Below are 20,894 nucleotides of genomic sequence, written 5' to 3' on the forward strand. Positions count from 1 at the left end.
CCAACTTCATACTATCTCTTACTGACCCTCTTCACTCCCTGGCACATGTCAAGGAAGAACTGCGTCTTTATGGGATGGTCTCGGGTTTCAAAGTAAACTGCTCTAAGTCTCAGATCCTGGGGCTCAGTACCCCTCTGCACCTGCCCCAAAGGCTGAGCTAGCACAAAAATCTCCAGGTCGCTGAGATAATTAGGGGTTAACATCTCCGGTAACCTGGCCCACATATATAAACTTAATCTGGTGTACAGGGTTAAAAAGGGCCTAGACCACTGGCACTCCGAGCACTTGTCCCGGTTTGGGACAAAAAGCTGTAATTAAGATGACCGTTCTTTCGCGCTTCTTGTACCTCTTCCAATCCGTTCCCGTCCCTGACCTGAGGCGTAGGCCGGGAGAATGGGATGTCCTGCTATTGCAATTCCTGTGGAGGCGGGCTCCACCAGGGTAAATAAACACACACCATACACCCCTAAACCCCAAGGATGCTTATCCTTCCTAAAGCTCTTTAACTATTACCAGGCGGCGCAAGTTAGGCCGCTGAAAGACTGGGTACAGGGGAATTCTGGGAAGAACTGGGTGTCTATGGAGCAGGCAGTTGCGGGATGACACCTGTGAACAACCGTGGCTGCCAAAGAAGGGGAGGGCACAGGGGCTCTGTGTTAACCCATTACTAAGGCCACTCTCGAAGTGTGGGATTGCCTTGGCAAATCAGTGGGGGCGTACTGCTTCCCATCGCCTTTCACCCTGCTAGTACATAACGTTGACTTCTCCCCGGGCAAATTGCACAGGGGCTTTGCGGAATGGCTGGACAGGGGGATATGCAAGGTGGGAGATCTTTTAACAAAGGAGAAAATTAGACCATTTGAGGAGTGCAAACATGGGATGGGGCTTACAGAGAGTGACCGATTTCGATATTTGCAGGCTAGGCATTGCATGCTTCACCCCTCCGTTGCAGGGTTGGCAAGTAGGGAGCTAACCCTCCTGGAGGTGATTTTTCAGGAATCAGAAGCATTTTAGGGGTTGGTATCCAGACTCTCACTCTCAGTCCCTGACAGGAGATCCTACTGTGCTGGTTGTGAGAGGGAACTCGGAAGGGAGATACCCCCGGAAGACTGGGATAGGATACAGGCGGGGACCCACACCATAATGTGCCGGCATTTGTTGGAAAAACACAAGCCAAAATGCTGGCAAGATGGTATAGAACACCTTCCCAGCTGCACCAGTTGTACCCTGCCACTTCAGAGCTGTGCTAGAGGGGATGCAGATTGGTGGGCACTCTATTACATATTTTGCGGGACTGGCCGGCAATACAAGACTTCTGGCTGGAAGACTGGTCCAAACTGAGAGACAAAATTGGAGTAGAGATTCCAGGAGACCCCCTACTCTGTATCCTAGGCCTTCATGACCCTCTAAAGCAGCTGTGTGCAACAGTGGAGCTCAGATTGGTGGCACATCTGCTACTGGCAGCCAAACTTTCTATCTTGCATCTCTTGAAGAAACCAGAGTCACCCTCTAGCAATATGTTGTCAATCCCAGACAAATCTCCTACGGGGGTGTGGATCACTATGCCCCCCTGCTCTTGTATCTCAGGGCCTTTGTGCACTGTGTTATTCCTAAATTACTCCTATGGATACACTAACATAAGACACAAAGAAAACACATGAATCGATTCAACAATAGAAACACTTTTATTCATACATAGCAATGCATAATGCAAACACTACTATAATGCAAATCTCGAATTTGCACCTTTTTTGCTTTTGGTGCAAATCTACCATGCAATGCAATAACTATAAGCCTTACAGGCTTCTAATGCAAGCAATCTAATAGCAACTCCAATCCACACCATTCCTCTCCATTCCACACCATACTTCACACTCTCTCTCCAAGACAAACTCTGTCTGATTACCCCATCTACCATGTCAGCCAAAGCTCTGTGTGAGTGTCTGTTCTTATTCCCCATGCACGTGTCTTATTCAACAATACTCCCCTTTTGCTCTGTGTTGCTCTGTTAGGGAGAATTCTCTGTAAAGGCCAATTTCCCAAACCTAGCGAGTCCCCCTGGATTTTTGGGGTTTATTTTTTTCTTCTGCTAAGAGTGAGACTCTTTTCCTCCCACTCTTAGACATAATTTGAGGTGTTCCTTTGACTTTGTATGTGTTCTATGGGCTTTGGGGTCCTTTTCCCCATAGGGTTTCATGTGTTTTTGATATGTGGGTTACACAGCACCCTCCATGCAGTAACCCAGGGGTGTCGTAGCGACCCCCAAACATAGACTCCATACCCTGGGACTGACTACTGTCTCCCAGGCCATATAAAGTCACCATTGGCTTTACTAGTCTCAAATTGTGAACAGACCCAGTACAAACCATCATATTGTGGACGTACTGGTCGGGGCAATTCGATTGCCCCGGGGTCTGTTGTTCGAGGGGGCACGGTCCAGTCCCCCCCGACCAAGTTTTGGCTGGTGGCAGTGGATACTACTTTTTATATTCAACCGCGAATATATTCCTATGGCATTTTCCCATTGTTCGAGGCTACCACTTTTTGAAATAGCCTCGAACATTATTAAATTAATATAAATTCACCGGTTGGTATTTTTTGCTGAAACTTGGTTCCAAAATGGCATTTGTGTTCGCTTCTGTGACTCCAACCCAAGTCAAGCCTTTTTTCCACCTTTTTGCGGGCTTCTCCACAGAAGCCTCCAAAAGTGGTGCCACTCTGTCTGGGTACCACAGGGAGTGCGGGAGGGGGTTTAGGCACCCTGGACTGAGTTGCCTCGGCAACTCAAGTCGCACTCTTGTGTGATTGGCCGAAGTGGCGAGCTTTCCGGCTCACCACTTAGCATGTTTGAGTGACAGCTAGGCTGAATGAATGGGGGTTTTCTGCATAAAAGCAGGGCTTTGGGGACTGGAACTTCAGAAGTCACCACAGGACCTAAAGAATCCCAGGAGGGAGAAGCCGAGCCGACCTGCAACGACGACACCACCGGTGGAGCCCTGCTGAACCGTCTCACCACTTTTCCCGACGACAGAGGAGATCTCCAGCCCGGAGAGTCTTCTTCCTTTGACTGGTGGGGATAACCAGTTTGCCAGTCTTTTCGCCCTTCCTGGACCATCTCGTGGCTGCCTTGCCTGTGCCAAGCACCCCGGAAACCGGAATACCATGGTTTACCACTACCGCGAAGAAAAGGGTTTTACCTTGTCACCGGGAAACTCTGCGGCTGGTTTCTTCCCTGGCTTCGCAACGAACTCCAGCTTTCCTCCACGTCGAGACCTCCTCTTCCTCTGGACGAAATACCGACTTGCACCCGCTGCCAGGAACAACTGCCCCGCTGGAGCGTTCTTCCCATTTTCAGGTACTGTGTCCCGCCTGGCTTCCCTTGCGACAGATCATTCAGGTTGACAGTAAATCCTCGACTTTCTAACCTGGGTTAGCCTGGGACCTGTTAACTAACTTTTCCTGACTTGATCTCAATCTTTTGTGAACTATCTACCAAGACTCTTTGGGCATAACCCCACTGTGTGATCCTGGACACATTTCGCTTGCTCTCTCTAAGAGTGGGCCTGGTATTTGAACTTCCTTGCTCTCCAGTAGACTTTGCCTAACCTGCCTCACTGTGGTTCTTTGAAAAGTATTGAAATTTGTGTGCTTTCGTAACTCTGCCTTTTCCCTCCCTTTTTAATAACTTATTAGAGTGCCATCTTATGTTAAGTGCTCACCTCTGTCTGAAAATAGGTGGTGTTTCTCATTAAGACTTGTCTAATAAGTAATTAGGGTTGTGTATATATATATATATATATATATATATATATATATATATATATATATATATATATATATATATATATATATAATAGGGACTGTGTGCTGAAATTACTTACCTCTCTTTGTGCTAGTGTAATTTACAAGTGTGTCTTTAAATAAATAATGATATACTTTTACACCAAAGCTCTGGACAGTGTTTGCTTGGGCTACTGTATCTCTGTACCTATTGTGTATACTCTATATACTGCCTAACTCATCTTGAGAGGGGTCTGACTGCTCAGCCACAGCTACCAGGTAAATCTGGGTGGTACAGAATGCTACCAATTGGATTTACTGCCAACCACCTGTAGTCCTAAATCTTTTGCAGTGGTCCCTAAGGGAACTGCACAGGTTTCTGCCTAACATCTGTCTCTCCTCTCCAGCAACCTCTGCAACCAGCCAGCCAGTCAGGGCCAGGCCTCTCTCTGCCAGATCCCTGCCAGATCGATCTCATCAGCTCATCAGAATGTTTCCCCATCTGCATATCAGCCAAAACCATCGGATTCTGCTGCTCGCAAAACCGCTTCCCGAAGTACATCCAATCACTCCCAAATGCCTCTCCAAGTCCTCTCTCGATCTCTCAGAGAGTCAGTGTGTCATCTCCAACTCCAACTAGTATCTCAACTACCAACTCCCCCTCTATCTCAGAGAGCAGACCAGCAGAGAGCAACAACTCAAATCTCAGAGCCTCACCTCTGTTCAACGACGTATACATATCCATGGTTACATGTCTCTCTAAGCTAAAATGCCTCTCTTTCTGTCTGTCAGCATTTCTAAATGTGAGCAGTGCCTAAAAGTCTGTGATGCATGTACTTGTACTTTTTCAATCACTGCGTGTTCTTGTCATTGTGACATTTTCTACATATCTATACCATATCTTCTTCTGTCTGCCTGCGGTACAAAACACCATCTTTCCATCTCCTCATATTTCTCCATTCACTCCATTGAAATCCCGCTCTCCTTCTGCACGTCTCTCCGTGCAAAGCTCTCCCTCTCTTCATGGTCCCCACCTATCTCTCTGTCTGCGAAGCACAACCCAGGCCTTGATAAGGTCTCCAATGCCTTCTCCACTCGGACAAGGGTTGCGTTATCTGTCTGCCAAGCAAACTGTTTACGCATACTTTGTTCACTGTAACTCATAACAACTTCCGCATTCTGCGGTGCTTCTGTGTGTCATTCAGGATGGCTCAAGAGCCAGCTACATTTCTGTCTAGCGTTTACTCTTTCTCTCGTAAACCCAAGCACCATCTATAATGCCTCAATGCATATTCTAAGTGCACACTCATGCATGTCTCTCTACATGCATACATAATACATAACAACATATCTCTACATGTGTCTACATGTCTCTACAAATGTAACTTGAGTCTCTACATTGCACTTCAAATATAACAGGCCTTATTCTATAGCAAATTGCAAATGGCTACATAATATGTGGATAGTGGAATGTCACTACCTCATGTCACTACTAATCAGAACTAATCAGAATTAATGATGCATAACTGGATCCCTAAATGGGTAATGATTCTCTAACAATGGGCAATGATTCTGTAATGATAACAAACCAGGCTTCTCCATACTATCTGGTTTCACAATGTTGCGGGACAAAGTTTGGAACACCCTAGCCATGGAAATACATACAGCTAATATGAATATAAGGACCTCTCTACTAAACTTTATGGTAGCCTGGGTGCTATTTTTAAACTATGTGCAGATGGTCTTCCCAACACGGATGAGAGCCCTAAATCTCATGGATCTGCCCCCTAGACAATCTCCTAAGGTTCATCCGCATTTTTAAAGATGGTTTGGTTTTGCATTATGATGTCCGAGTGTACTCCCAAGTGGGAAGTGTTTGGAGGGAGAGGGACACAATATTGTATAAAGCTATGTTAAACGTTATTGTTGAGTGCCAGAAGGCTCTGGAGGTTGTTGAAAACATCACAAAATCTAAGAAAAGGTTACCTAAAAACAAAATCACGTCACTAGTTAATGCTACATAAGTCTCCAAATGAACGAACATATTGGGCGAACCCATCGGTAATAAAAGAAGATTTAAAAAAACATTTTCAATCCTTGTCAGCATTAAATTATTAGCGTAACCCCACAATTCTGCAGCATAAGAGGCTGAAATTACAGCTTGTCTTTGATAGAGTTTGATTGCCGGGGAAACTGTCCCATGCCTAATGTGGAATGATCTAATTACACCACTGTAATTACTCAAGCTAGTGCATGCCCTATTCACCTGTGCTGTCCACTCACCAGATTAATGAACCTTATTCCCAGGGGATCTATGTGATCACTGTGCCACCAGTTGTGTCTACTACGAAAATGTCTACTTACATTACGGCGCGGCACAGTGATCACATAGATCACTTGTACCCAGCATCCGTCACACCCCTTCCCCCCCACGCACTTTCCTTCTCGGCAGCACACAGAGGTTTGCCGCCAACTCCCCTCTATCCCTGCCGTGTTCGTTCCCACCCACTTACGTGGGTTGGAGCAGCACCACAGGGTTCTTATAAAACTTTTTTTTTCTAACTTTCTTGTCCCCCGTTCTCCATTTAATGGAAGCGGGGTACACCCCTGCAACACCCATTACCCCAAACACGGGGAGCAGAGGACACCCCTGCAGACTCCCCTCCCCATAGTCAGTGTTGGGGGGATTTTTGCACTGCGCAAACGCACAGTATTGGAAATGTCACCGAAATCATGGCGAGCATTTGGAGCGATACCTTCCCAAGTAGTCATAAAATGTCACTTGTTTAAGTCTTTGAGCTGCCACAGAGATCACACCGTCTGGAGAATTTGGGTTTGAAAACCACCAATTTGGTTTTCCCAATATTTAGATTTAAACTTAAATTCTCACAATGTGTTACAAAAGCCGCAAGGCTGGCTTTTAGACCCTATGGGAGGAAGATAGAAGAACAGCATCATCAGTGTACAGGAATGCAAGATACTTAGTCTGCCCCGTTTTAGGCGGATCTTGACATTGTGATAATAAAGTAGCAAATATTTCCTCTACATGAATACAGAATAGGCGTGGGGCACAACCCTGTCTCACTGCCTTTGTGATATCTATGGGGTCAGATGTTTCTCCAGCAATCCAACATCTAATCACTGTCCTATTCCTGGACTAGAGATGTTTTACAGCTGAAATCAGATATGCTGGCATCTGCCTTTTTTCTAATACTTGCCAGTGCTCAGGTCACCAAAAATTGCATATAACTGGCTTGTGTAGGGCAATATAGTTTTGGGTCAATAAAAACAAGTGGAAACTCTTATCTATAGTGGATTTCCCTCTCTGAAATCCCACCTGCAAATCACTAATTACTCCATTAGCATATGGCCATGTTTGAATACTGTTTAATAAAACTTTAGCATAGATCTTACCCAAACTATTCAATCGAGAAATCGGTCGATAGTTGCATGGTTGATCCCCATGCCTTTTTTAAAAGAATGGGCACAATAACTGCTTGTCGCCAAGACTCAGACCAATTATTGCATTAAACAGTTTCCAAAAACCAGGGACCCATATCAATAACTCATCTTTAAACCGATCTATAGGAACTCCATCGGGTCAAGGCCCCCCCCACTCAATGTCTTGATGGTCGCAACAATCTCCCCAAAATCAATACATGGGAACCCTCCACACTCTGCAAACGACTTTTAGGCGTTTCACAATTTTAACGCTGCCTTCATAAAGGGATGAAACATGTGTGTGACAGGCATTGGATGTAATACTACACTGGATTACAGGTTCCCTGTTAGCATCAGCTCCTGAGACCATTTTGCAAAAAGTGGTGGTGTCCATATTTTCATAAGCAGAAAGAAGATTATCCAATTTTTTCCTAGTAAAGATCGCTTTTCCCCCCCAATAATTTTCTTTTAATTCGCTCTACAAACTGGTATACTAAGTGTGTTAGCTGTCACACCCTTAGACAGGCTTTCAAATCACAATTGTTTAGCTGCTCTACAATCTTCATCAAACCAGGTTTCCTTTCTTACAGTATACCTTTTCACCATCTTCTTAGGCAAGTAACAAGGGTGAAAGGTTTTTCACCCAACTTCACATATTCCTGCAGGATCTCCTGCTCATTAAGCTCCCCAATACAAATATTTTCTAAGTATCCTGACATGGACTTGTAAATTGCTGGTTTTAAATCGAGTTGAATTAGATTGTAATTGTAATTGGTTATTTATAACGTGCTTAATACCCAGAGGTTTCTAAACGCGGACCCGGGCATCGAACCTGCATCGTCTTTCTTCCAACACGAGCGTGTTGCCCCTGAGCTATCCTCCCGGCCCAGATTGACCAATTTAACAGCTCTACGCGCATGTCCTGATACGGTCACTGCCGTAGCTAGATCCAACTCATTGGTCGGACAAACTTTGTCCTTATCGAATTCAAATGTGGTCTCTAATGGTCTACGATTATGTTCAGATTTATTTATGACTTCAAAGCCTCAAAACAACACCCACAAGCCTTTTCTGATATTAAAATATAATCAATAGTAGTAGTACTACTATTTGGACCAAAAAAAGTCTAATTGCCAGGCTGATCAGGAGGAAACCTACCATTGCATGCTCTTAATTCTAATCCATACAGGATTCGGGTAGTATCAATAGCTTGATTATGTGCTCTTTTCGGATGTCTGCCACCAATGACGGAATCTCCCAGGCTGAATTCTGATCCTCCCAAAGCCCCTCCAGCTCCCTTAACGGCTCAATTTGGAGGATTAAGTCTCCAGCTACTATAATAAAACTACCCTCTTGTTCAGTTCCTTTCCATTATTTTACCAACTCTTGGATTTTATTGAACACAGCATCTACCTGTTTTGACGGACATCCTGACAGAGTCCTTAATATTTGGTTGAGGCAGGGAAACCCCTCTTAGTAATAGGGCCAGGTAGGGTTTTCTCTCTTATTTTTACACAATAAAAGTCTATAACCAAAAATATGCCATCTGTGTGTCAGTCTCTTCTACACCCTTACACAGTCTTAGTTCTAATATGGACCACAACCCCCTGTCTTTGTTTGGTGCCGAAACATAGGGAGAGTACCACCCGTTTCCTCACTTCATTTCTGGAATCGGTTTCTTTGCTGCCTTTTGAAGCAGGACCTGGACCTCCTCCTTCAGGACCAAGTTCAGTCTATGTATCTGGAGTACCCATCTAGAGGCCGTCAGACAAGCCAGAGACCAAACCTGGAAGAAAAAACCTGAAGGACACAGGCATACAAAATAATGTCCTTCCAAGTGTTCAGGAACCTCGAGATTCTTTCTCCCACCGGGTTTATTTTATTTATTTGTTTATTATTATTTGTATAGTGCCAAACTAGCCCATAGACATCAGGGCGCTAAGAACAATAACAAAAGACAAAAAACAGACAAAAAACACAAGACAATAAATACCACATAACAATGGGAACAAAAACAATGAATCAATCCTGGAACAGAATATGAAACTCATAACTCAGGCATTAAAACAAAGAGAACACTACATATTTGAAACAATAAATCATAAAACAATATCAGCATACATTAGAACTTTAGTCCTATGATTCAAGATAACCTTTTAAGCTACACATTTAAGGCTAGTGGTTCTCCCGCATGACATAAAAACCCTGCACAACTAAGTTCTCTCCACAATCAACCACGATTTTCAAATTGGAAGGCACGTAAGACAGACTTTTACATATGCTCAAAAGGTGAGGAAAATGACTTTGTCCACATCCTACCACGATGCAGTCTCCTTTACTAAGGGTGCCCCATTCATCAATCTGTACCATCGAAGAACTCTCAGTTCATGGGATCTAACCCATCTGTATCCTACTCTCTGGTGTAGCCACATTATTCCTTACAGCCTCTCTTGGGTCTTACCTAACTGGCTTCTCCATGTTTGTTATGATTATATTCCTCTTGTCCATGATGAAACTTCTTAAGTTCCGGTCAATAATAGCCAGCATTTGAGACTTTCCTATGCGGAAGTTCCTTGGAATCGGAGACCGGACTGTGTATGTATAATGCCTACAGATCCAAATGGATCTTGATGAGGCAGTATAGTTCCACAAGGAGGTTCTGCTGGCATAGTAAATGAGGTTGGTACAGGAAGCCAGCGCAGCAAATTAACCTGCCACTTATTGGTATTGGTGCTAACCATAGCAGCACTAACTTCCTCCCAAACAGTTTGACAATATTTGTCAGCTGTTCCATGGTGGAGTTTGATCACACCCATATCCACGGATTCAAACCACTGGCAAAACTCTAATATATTGTCACAATGGTTGTGCTTAGAAATAATACGCTGCTTAAAGAGTTGCCATCTTACAAGTTTGATAGATTCACAATCCATCGCAGCCCATATTGGTGTAGTATCCAGAGTCTGTGAGGGAGCCTCCAGTAGAACTCTCTCCACCATCCTCCTTGACTTTCCTATTAAAGATTCCCCCGTCATCAACAATTAGCCATACTTTCCCCATCCTTCTCCAGCTTCATATTTGTCATTCAAGTACATTTAATAAGTCCAGGTTCAGAGAGTGAGGTGGAAGTCTGCTCACGAGATAAAGGGCAGACTACATTTTTACACACAAAGCCTAAATATAAACTGGAACAACAGTTTTTTTTAGCGCATTATGGTTTTTAGGGAATATCCCTTGATCAGCATCATCACCAGTAACCTCCTCTATCAAGTCCATCCATCGCTTCCTTCTTCGTGCACGCATCTCCAGAACCTCAGAGAGCCAACTCCCTCTAGGCACCAGAGGAGCAGACGGTGTACCAGCTCTAACACAACCTGTTTAATTATCCCAGGATCATGCACTTCTTGATAATGCCCCACTCTAGTCCCCAAAACAAAAAAAGTGTGCTTGGTAGGCGATTCAACTGCCATCTCTCACATTTGGGTAATAAATGCTCAGATGTCATTTGTGCATTATGGGATCTAGTAGTGGGCATACTACGTTCTAAAGGAGGACTTCAATGGGACAAGTCCCAACTAGTTGATCGAACCTCCAATACACCTTGAGATAAAAGTAGGAGAGAGAAATCACAACTAATTATACATATATGAAATGTTACACTCCCCAATTTATGGAGGTCGTGCAACAATACACATGCCCACAGACTAGTTCATCACAAGTGCAGCATGCTGTCTCTTGCCTAGATAACTAAATACCCAAGGCCGGCTCTTCGAAATTCTCCATGCCCGGGATACCTTTGAGCACACTGAACACATCGCTACAAAAAATGGAGAAGAAAAGGAAGGCCAGTGGGCACCTCCAGCCCGCTAACAGCCGCAAAGGCAAGAAACCAAACCAGGAACACAGCCGGAAGGCACCGCCATCCGGACACCTCGTAGCCCCTCTCGCCCAAGAAGTCATCACAATCCCCAGCAGGGATGCTAACGGCAGGTAAGAGAAATGATTAGATGGGAACCACACAAGAAACTGTCAGCAAGCCGCACTGAAGACATGCGTGTCGTTGAGCCTCAGCGTGTGCATGCAATGCCTCAGCCGCTTCAGGTACCACTATTGGGTATTATTCAACTGGTACTGGTGCATTGCTGAGGTGAAAAGTCAGAGGTTTCTGGGAGAAGGTGGAAGCAGATGCATAAGCACTAAGAGGCTGAGACTTTTCTGAATTCCTTCCTCTTCCCTGTCTCATGAATCAACTCAGTAACCATTTGGCTGCTGAGAAACAGGCTTTACCGCTATGTGGAAACTGCTAATAGGATCAAAAACCACAGGTCCGGGAGAAAGTCAACAGTAGAAAGCAAAGAATGGCCTGCCGGATGTTGTACCTCCAAACCAAGTGACTTGGCTGTGCCCTAAGATTTCTTCAACCTTTTTTAAGATTCATCAGCCTTCGACCCAAACAACTGGATTCGGTCAAAAGGCATGTCAAGCCGTTACAGCGGAACATCTGGTGCAAGTACCGAAGTCCTCATCCAGGAATGTCTCTGAATTACTGTGGCCATTCCATGCTTGTGGCCGTACAATCAACCATGTCCCGCACTGATTGCACAACCTGGAATGCTTCCTCCTTACCATCTTCAACCATTTCTTTAAAATAATCTTTGATCTCGCTATCAGGTAAATTTGCTGCCTCCAACACCACATTCCAAAGATAGTGAGAGTATTTTGCTAATGAACATGAAGTTTATATCTCTTAGAGGGCCACAATACCAGCCCCAGAAATGTTCTTTTCGAGGGTATCCAGTTTCCTACTTTGTCTGGGGCAGAGTGGGAAACTAAGCCTTTGGGTCTATCTGTGGCCACCTGAACTACCAGGCTCTCAGGGGTGGGGTCTCTAGAGAGGTAGGCTGGGTCTGTCAAAGCCGGATCTTATTTTGTGCGCTCGGCCTCCGTTGACTGTCGGTGCAGAACAAGGAGTTTGCCATAACAGCGTTCTGGGTAGGTCACCAATGAGTTGAATGAAAGGACAGTCTTTTTTTGCGGTCCCTGTCCAAAATATCTGTGAGGTCATCCTGTTGGTACGCACTAGAAGGTGCTCTGAGCCCCAAGGTGTCAGCAACATTCTGTATTAATTGCTGAGAGGCCACTTTCAGGTGGTTAAACATGTAGCCTAGCTGATATACAAGTCTTCGGACATGTCAAGGCTGCTCGTGTCTTGGAGGTTGGCTGCAAGATAAATAAGGTGTAGTCATCTCACCCGTTGGATCGTGAGAGCCCCCATTCATGTCACCCCTGTCGCATGTTGGTACACAGGGTTTCAGACCAAAGGGAAAAATGTTATCCTCCACATCCCAGATTGTTTTTATGATTTAAAAATAGGTAGCAGTAGAAAACACTCCCGCAGCAGTTATCATGAAGGACTCGGTCAACGGAAATTAGGCTTTCGGCATTGAGAACTTGAGTGCTGTTTTTTGGGGGGACGAGTTCCAAGCCCTGAGGTGTATGGAGGCCACTCTTCTTAGGTATACTGCCAGCATGTGCGGTGTCAAGGTTGAAACCGTTGATGCCTTGGAGATTATCTCAAGCATTTTAACAATGTTGGCTTCCTAGGTCTAGAAGATTAGAACTGTAAGCCTGCACAGCAGCAAACTAACTGCCCCTGTCAAGACCCTGCTGTGTTGTTGCTGCGCAGAGGGCATTAGCCAGGCAATGAACTATAAACAGAAAGACCCAAATATAGGTTGCTGCTAGTCAAATCTATCTATTTTATAATGGTAATGTGGATTATATCTGTATTCACATACTACTCTGTTCTGTAATGTGCATCTTGGGTTTGACTGAAGCAAAGTCTTTGTGAGCTTGGGTACTAAAAAGAAACGGTGGCTTCAGAATACAATGTTAAAAAGGCACAAGAGGCATGTGCAAACCAAGAAAAAGGTTTCACTGTAAAGTAAGGGATAATACAGGCTATATGTAGATATGTTAATTGACATACGGCCAGTGGGTGTGCACCGAGCATACCTGAGCAAGTCGCCAAGCATCTCTGCCTCTCGTCATGCAGGTTGAGCTTTTATCTACTTGCCACAAATGAAATAATGGGAGACAGAATTAGGTAACCCAGGGAAGAAAGGATATGTCGGTATGGCTCTGAGCCGGGCCAAGTAGAAACCTTACGTCACATCTTGTTACACTGCCAGGTTTTAAAAACTAGGCATCTCCACTACTTTGGTCACTTGTTAGAATGTCATGATTACTTACCTATTGAAAGAGTGTGGCAATTTGGTATGACCTTTTATGGTCGAAACCATTAGTTGGTGGCTGCAATACACTTTTTAAAAGAAGTTTTAGATTAATCATAAAGGCAGTGTTTAATTTTATGAATTTTGACGATACTACTGTGATGTGCATCTTGTATCTTTTGTGGTAAATTGTTATGTTTGGGAAATTTTCTTTTAAAGTTTCTTTAAAAAAAAAATGTTTTTATTTGTTTATGGATAAAATAAATCTTTACAAAAAAAGAAGGGATAACAATTACCATATATACAATTTTAAATACATACATATAAACCTTAAAGTTTAAAATACATTTTATTAAAAAGTGCAAATTAATAAACAATTCATTGTCAATTAGTACATACACATCATATCCTAAACACTGCATGATTATTATACTCAATAAGACTTGTATCCATGCTCCAATGAGTGCAAAGCAGGTCAACCCTCAGTTACATTTGTACATATGCTCATTCATAAAATGGCAGTAAACTTGCTGCGAAGCAGCATCCTGTTTGGAGACTGCAATTTTTGAAAGGGCCAAGATGGCAGCAACCTAACTTGATACCAATTAGAGGATTATTTAACATGATACAAAATATCACATCACAATTTGTGGTAACATGCTGAAAGGATCGATTTATATTGTGCTTCATGCACTCCAGAGTGTAAGATTAAAGAGACACTTTTTTTTTTTTTTTTAAATTTTTATTTATAGTATATACAATATATACAATATATCAGCCACTACAATATTACAGGAAACCAAATTATAAACAAAGAGAAATAATCAAGAACCAACTTAAAAGAAGTCATTGAACACATTCCAAATCTTTTCATATGTCGACATTTTGCATTTCAATCTGTAAATAAGTTTCTCCGTCCGTGAGAGGCATTGCATTTCCTGGATCCACTCCCCATAGGAAGGAGATTCCTTCCCCTTCCATCCGCGGAGAATCAACCTCTTGGCCACAATAAATGCACGAAAAAACCACTTCTTGTGGGCTGCGCTGATTTCACCCAACCCTGAATCATCACCCAGGATTACCGTCCTAAAATCGAGAACTGAACCACCTCCTGTAATCCTGTCACACACATTACAAACCTCACTCCAAAAATCTCTGACTCTCACACAATCCCACAGCATGTGTTCCAATGACCCGACTGCCTGGACGCACCCCCAACAGTTAGAATTGTCAGACATGCCTCTTTTATGCAATGTTTCAGGGCACCAATATACCCGGTTCAGGATCTTTATCTGTCGAGAACGTTCACTTAGATTCAGAGAGCACAAAGATACATTACTGCACATATTCTGCCAATCATCCAAATCAATCTCTGATCCTATTTTCTCACTCCACACTCCCCACAAATTGTCATTACTCCGAAAATGTGACACCATTAGCTTGTAAAGCCGACTGGCTAAACCGCCACACTTCCCACTTGAGTCTGTCAGCAAAGCACACACATCCAAAGAGTCAGACCAGTCGACCTCACCAACCGCTCTCTTTAGCCGTCTATATGCAGAGTCCGATAGACCATCAAAATTCCATCTCTCTCTCAGCTCTGCGGCAGTCAACCATCGATCATCATTCCCCAAATCAGAAACCAGTCTAATATTCATCAAAAACCATTCAGGCCAAAAAACTGTCCTCAAATTGTCCCTGATCCTAGGATTCAACCAGATAGAGGCACTCCTGCTTTTGAACGCATCCCGTTCAAGCAACGACCAAACAGCAGTCCATGAATCACGCAAAAATGATGTTGCCAACAAGTTGCCACCCGATATCTTGGTATTAGTGGTCAACAAGGCTGTCGGGCCCAGCGGCCCATAAGCGCTGGACTCTGCCACCGCCCAGCTGTCTAAATCACCTGACAAAAATGGAACAAAGGAATAAGCAGAAAAGGCCAAATGATAGGCCCGAAAATTCGGTACCCCAAGACCACCCAAATGGACCGGAAGCTGTAACTTCCAAAGACTAAGTCTTGGTGGCTTTTTGTCCCACAAAAATTCTTGAACTAATCGATCCAATTCCTTCCAGTAGCAGCCCTTAATCTTCAAAGGAAGCATGCTAGATACAAAATTGATTTTGGGCGTTGTATTCATTTTCAGGGCATTGACTTTACCCCATAAGGAGAGCTTAAGCAAAGACCACCTTTCTAGATCCGATTTACTTTCCCGAATAACCACAGTCATGTTCTCATCCACCATCCTGGAAAGAGGGTACGTCAACCAAACCCCCAAATAACGTAAGCGTTCCCCGCACCACGTAAACCCCTGTCCCGTAACCAGGGTTTTATCACATCCATTCGTTAGGGGCAGCACTTCAGACTTCAAACGGTTAATCTTGTAACCCGAGCAATCATGAAAACCCGACAACAGCCTCATCAAACTAGGCAAGGACACCTGCAAGTTCTCCAGTACTAATAGAAGATCGTCCGCATAAAGCCAAGCCTTTTGTACCATACCCCAGCAACTCACCCCGTGCAAATCTGGTTCATGTTTGATGCAAACAGCAAGAGGTTCAATTGCTAGAATGAACAACAGAGGGGAGAAAGGACAACCTTGACGCGTGCCGCGTTCTAAACAAAAGGGTTCTGAAATTAGGCCATTAGTCTTAACGGCAGCAGTCGGCTTGGAATATAGAAGAGCAACCCAAGAAATGAACTCCTCCCCCAGATTCATCTTCCTCAGTACAGAGTACAAGTAATCCCAACTAACCCTGTCGAACGCTTTTTCCGCATCAAGCGAAAGGACAGCAGCATCTCGATTCGTTCTGTCTGCCGTTTCCATGGTAAGCAATAATCTTCTGATGTTACTAGAGGTACGCCTATTTTTCATGAAACCAGATTGTTCCTCACCAATCAGATTAGGTAAAAATTGCGCCAGGCGCATAGCAAGGACCTTGGCAAGAATCTTATTATCCGTATCAATTAGGCTGATCGGACGGTAACAGCCTGGGAGATTACAATCCCTACCCTTTTTCAAAAAAAACGAAATAGAAGCATGATTAGTACTTTTAGGCAGCATCCCAGTCTGTTTGCTAGATACGTACACTTCTCTCAAGAGTTCCAAGGCTGAGTTCGGAAGAACCTTATAAAACTCATAAGGGAGGCCATCAGGACCCGGGGATTTGCCTGTATTCAGCGCTGAAATCGCTCCTTTGATCTCATCCACCGTAATTTCAACACCAAGCAGATCACGATCGTCATCTAAAACCGTCGGGATTGGCAAATTACCAAAGAAGTTCTCACCCACACCGGTAATACCCGCCTCTTTGCTATACAGATTCTCATAGAAGTCACGAAATGTCAAGTTAATTCTATTTGGATCAAATGTAATTCTACCATCCTTGTCTATAATAGACGTTATTGCAGATTCCGAAATCCTTTTCCTTAACCTGTAAGCCAACCATCTGTCGCAACGCTCCCCTTTCTCAAAATATGTACATTTTGAATAGAACAAGCCTCGTTCAGCCCTCATTGTCAAAAAGTCCTCCATTTCTTTTTTAAGTTTCTTCAAAGTTGCTAAAGAAACCGAATTAGTCGGGTCAAGCATCAGATCCCTCGAAATCGCACTAATACGTAGATCTAGATCACGCCTCTTACACTCTTCCTTCTTTCGCTTACCGCACGACAGCCCTAAACAGATACCACGCATACTGCATTTAAAGGCTTCCCACGTGTTCTCAACACTGATCTCTTCCGAGCGATTCTCTGAGACAAAGTAATCCGCCTCCGAAACAATCCGTTCCAAAATGTCATCATCTAACAGAATAGATGTGTTCATCTTCCATGAGAAACTCCTTTTACAGTGAAATTTAAGTCTCAAATGCATCTCAACGGGGGCATGATCACTCAATAAAATATTGCCAATACTACTTGACACAACACTTTCCGATACATTCCCACCAGACAAAATCATATCCAATCTAGAGAACACACCATGCGCACCAGAAAAGAAGCTATATTGTCGTTTGTCCAGGTTCTCCAAGCGCCACATATCTTTCAGATCATGTTCCTCCAAGAGTGAATGAAGTGCTTGGTGATGATAATCACAACGCAACACACGCCTGACTCGACTTCTATCCATATCAGGATCAATTACCGTATTGAAATCACCCCCTAGCAGAATATTAGGGTTATTCAAATCTAAAAGGGTTTGTGCCACCATTCTGAAGAAGGAGCCATCATCCACTGTGGGAGCATACACATTGCAAAGGGTTAACAACTCCCCCTGAATCTCAACCAGCAATGCAATCATTCTGCCCTCTTTGTCTGCACATTCCTTCAGGATTTTAACAGGCAGTTTCTTACGAATCAGAATGGCCACACCCCTCGACCTTGACGAGAAGGAAGATCCATAAACTGAACCCACCCACTCCCTTTCCAGCCTCGAAATCTCGTCCTCCAAAACATGAGTCTCTTGTAAAAAACAGATGTCAGCATGCATATCCTGTAACATGTGAAAAACCTTCTTCTTCTTTAACGTATTATTGACCCCATTAACATTCCAAGAGACAATGCGCAGGTCATTAGTGGTCCCCCCTATGCAAAAAGGCATCATGACTATAAAATCTGGAACATCGAAAGCAAAACTAAAATAAAAAGAAAATGAAAATAAACCAGAAAAAGAAAATAAACATAAAAACGAACCAAAAACATAAAATAACAAATCTGAAGAATAGATAAGACTGCGAAGTCTATTCAGCTCAAAGAACAAGTGAATCCACATTCAGAACCAATCCCAGGACCCCTCCCAATATCCAATAAAAACCACATTAAAATATTATCAATAAGCATAATAAGAATAATTATCACGCGTAACCAAAAACCGCCACGTGACCATAATCCTCCACCCCCCAATAGATGAGTCAAACCATATAAATATAATAATATAATAACAACTATTATTAATAATGACAATTATTAAGGCAACCGGTAAGCCCACCCCTTATTATGTATTGGGGCCCTATGTGTCCTAGACTCTTACATGCTAAATCATAATCCGGGACCAGAGATCCATCTCAGATTTTCCACCTGACTGAATTGAAGTACTCATCAAAATGAAAATTGTGTTGATGGGCATGTTGTTACCTAGCATTAAAGTTTTGGCAACAGCTCTGTGTAAGTTACTTCACACTCCCCTCACCTTCAGACCCCAGAGCCAACATGTAGGATCTCACTCTCCACAATACCCCCAACACAACCTGACTACAAAAGCTCATAAATAATCTCAAAAATAAAAATTATAATAATCATGAAGGTTTACCAACCCCAAGCCGGCATCAACTAAACCAACAGATTCCACAGAGATCACATCTAAATGAACAGAGGACAAATGGGCAAAAGGCACTACGAACTTGAGACAAAAAGGGCAGAATACCCAATTGAGTACCTAGATTCGGAATTGGTTAAAGGCACTATAAACACCTGAAACGAAAATGGCAAAATACAGGCAAACTAAGAACATTCAGATGCAGTCATACCACTTCCAGAATGCAACAATAAGATGAAGCAGAGGGTGCATACGACATCTTCTCACATGTCAAGGAAGACAATAATCACTTATAGTCGTACTAAATTCCTTCTTGACCTTGCATGCTCAGAAGTGGCTAATGGAAAATCACAAATCACACTAGCTAGACGGTAAAGCAATTCATCAATCAAATACATGTCAAGAATAGAAAAACATGAAATTGTCTGCTGTGGCAGTTAATGGACTCATGTCTATTTGTTGTTTTCTAAAGCATAGGTCAGCAATTAAAAGCTTTCAGTCCCTAAGAGTCTGTGTGAGGGACGCCTTGATGCATATTCTCCGAGCCTCTCTGGATATGCAGACCACCCTGTCCATGAGCAGCAGGTCCCTCTGCAATCATCAGCAGCCTCGCTCTGCTGAGAAGCAGGGCTTTAAAGTCTTCTATATAATTGACGTCTATGGGAAGCAAATAAGATTCTCCTGGCACATGCTGTGAGCTTCTTTACAATATAAACAAAAAGCAAATATATATGGTTCAAATAAACAAAATCTACTTCTCCCGGAAGGTCTTACCCATTCTAGAATGCTAGCATCATCTTCCCTCTGGTGTTCGTGGTGCCGTTTGCCCATAGCCGAGCATGTGTCACTCTTATTTACAAAGAGCAATGGGCACACAATGTTTACAACAAATGTCACAGGCAGCTTATAAAGTAAGCAAAGTGTCTTCTCCATTTCAAAACCTCTTCCTAGCTGTTTTCGGGTCATGTGTTTCAAGTCCATAGTTGACGACCCAGAGCACAGCAAAAGCACATCGGGTGCGTTCCTTTCGTTCAAAGATGCCGGGCGGATCAGCTGACGTGAGCGCCGCTCGGCGTGCTTCTAACGTCATTCCACGCGGGTCCTTTCCTCTAAGTATGCCGGCAGCAACGCGGAGCTCCGTCCGAGGCCGTAACATGGAATCCGGGTAAGAAGAAGTTCCAAATCAATTTTAAAAGACTCGAAATGCCAACAGTCATCGGCCACCGGCGCCATTTTAAAAATAAAACCTACTGTGAAAATAAGTACAATGTAAAAACAAGACTGATCCACTGGGGGATGAGGCAATTGGATGTTTTGTAAATCAATTAATTAGTCAGAGCAGGTATAGGAACACCTTTCTTATAGGTCTCCAGCCAATCCAGCGCTTGCACAGGGTCAGAAGTGCTTTTTTCCCCCTCTGGAAATACCATAGTAAAAACGTTATTCCTGTTTAGAAATGCTCGCAGAGACAGCTGTCTGGCCATGTCTTTAGCCCCCTTAAATGACCTCCTCAAGAGCAGGATTTCTTTGGGATAATCAGGGTATAAATAAACAGATTTACCTTTGAAGGAGGCATTCTCAATCTTCCTAGCAGCTTTCATTAAACACTCCCTTGACCTCTGATTCAAAAAGGAAATCAAAACATGCCTCGCTTTGCCCCCCTGATGTTTCCCAATTCTAAAGACATTGTCAATATCTTCCATTTTAACGGTGAGGCAATGGAAACTTTCCTTAAAAACCTGAAAAATCAAGGAGGGCAAATCCTCTTCATCTCCTGCTGGATCCTCCACTCCAACCAATCTGATGTTTTTAGCCCTGAGCTTTAACTCCAAATCCAATCGCAGTTCCATTTCTCTCTTCAAGTCAGACTTCAGGTTATTATATGCTTGAAAGCTGCCTGCGATCTCAGAACTCATAGTCAAGGATGATTTCTCCAAGTCTGTGACTCTGCCATCCAGTTGGCCAGTTTTCAAATTAAGCTCAGCCATAGTCAGCTTGATTTCACTCACATCCTGGGCCACCCTAAGAATAGTTTTGTAGACGTCAGACAGGCTTGGGGTGTCCATCTCTGGGACCTGCTTGGATTTTTTTGAGGCAGGGTTCTCGGCTTCACCAATCTTTTTCTTTG

The sequence above is a fragment of the Ambystoma mexicanum genome, chromosome 2q, assembly GCF_040938575.1.
Source record: "Ambystoma mexicanum isolate Mex_15411 chromosome 2q, UKY_AmexF1_1, whole genome shotgun sequence".
NCBI lineage: Eukaryota > Metazoa > Chordata > Amphibia > Caudata > Ambystomatidae > Ambystoma > Ambystoma mexicanum.